Source organism: Mizuhopecten yessoensis, unplaced genomic scaffold (assembly GCF_002113885.1).
Source record: "Mizuhopecten yessoensis strain PY_sf001 unplaced genomic scaffold, ASM211388v2 hete_35924634, whole genome shotgun sequence".
Lineage (NCBI taxonomy): Eukaryota > Metazoa > Mollusca > Bivalvia > Pectinida > Pectinidae > Mizuhopecten > Mizuhopecten yessoensis.
In genome coordinates this window covers 1-1,339 of record NW_018481239.1, presented here as the reverse complement: position 1 = coordinate 1,339, position 1,339 = coordinate 1, and the positions used below count along the sequence as shown (strand labels likewise).

The 1,339-nt window shown below is 33.6% G+C and overlaps 1 long non-coding RNA gene across 1 annotated transcript; it reads left to right on the top strand.

The window, feature by feature from the left end:
• Positions 1–201: 201 nt before the first annotated feature.
• Positions 202–728, top strand: LOC110443994. Its single transcript, XR_002462174.1, has 2 exons — positions 202–287; positions 684–728. It is a non-coding gene; the product is annotated as an uncharacterized LOC110443994 (long non-coding RNA).
• Positions 729–1,339: the final 611 nt, after the last annotated feature.

The following is a 1,339-nucleotide window of genomic DNA, read 5'->3' as shown; positions in this document are numbered from 1 at the left end:
ATACAAGTGTGTAGTATGACAATACCTTTAACAAGTTCGTGTTTTTGGTTTCTACGTTGAAAGTCAAGGTCACTGTAACTATTTTTAGAAAAACTTGGTCATCACTCTTTTGACTTCATTCCTCAATGAAATTTCATGAAACTTAATGGATAAAGACTGGATATTACATACATGTAATCAAGAATTTGTTTTGTTTTCCAGAAATTGGCGATTTTCAGAAGATTGTTGGGACCTTTATCGAGGTTGTAGATAATGTTTCAAAGGAGGTGGAAAAAGAAAAAATGAAGGTAATAAATATATTTTCTTTTTAAAGTTGGATGATGACGTCTAATAAGAATAAGAATATTATTGAATTTCTAAAACAAAAAGATGATACAAGTTACTTTCTATTAGTCAAATCTGATTAATTTGTGTCAAAAAAAATACAGGTTTACATTTTCATTTATAGAGAACTAGCTAGCCTGTAGGTTGATTTAAAAAGTTTACTATCCAGCTGTCAGACCCATATTTAAGAGGTAAATATTAACTAAATATTGAATTTTTCACTATTCCCAACATCACATCTACTCACCTTGGGAGTTGGGCAACTTCAATTACAGACTGTACGCGGGACATCATTGTATATTTTTTGTGTGTTTATATGTTATACAGGAATCTTATTACTGTATTGTTTTTCTCACCAGGCCATTGGTTCCAGGAATTTATTAAAATCAATAGCGAAACAAAGAGAATCTCAACAGCAACAACTGCAAGCATTGACGTCAGAAAAGAAAATGCAACTGGAAAGGTAATTAAGATAGTTGATATTTAAGCAGCTAAAATGTGATAATGTTCCAATTTTGAATAAAGTTGTCCTGCTTGAGTTTATTATTCACCCCACATGTGTTGCAATAAATAATTTTGTTGTCAAGATTTGTTTGACAGGAGTTATCTCCCATTTGTTGGTTGGACAGTAAATTTTGTATATGTTATACCTTTATGTTACTTTTTATTCTCTATACTCTTCTACAGTGAAAATTTTCGAAATTCCAGATGTTTGCCTTAGAAAAATGTTGACCAGTCAACATCGAAATGTTGACTGGCAGAGAGCGGAATGTTGACTGCTTACGTCTCAGCTCATTATACTTTTCGGTACTTCCCGGCCATTTCTCGGCAACTTCTGCCGTTAAGCAATTACCAATAGTGGCATCTCTATAGGAAGTATTGCTCACGCCTGCTTCCGGCCGTCTGCAATGTTTACGTATGTCAGCTGCCTTATGTACAATCATGGACAGATTTGCGGAATACACTGCGTCAGAAATTGATGAAATTCTTAATAACAGAGACAGTACAAACACCA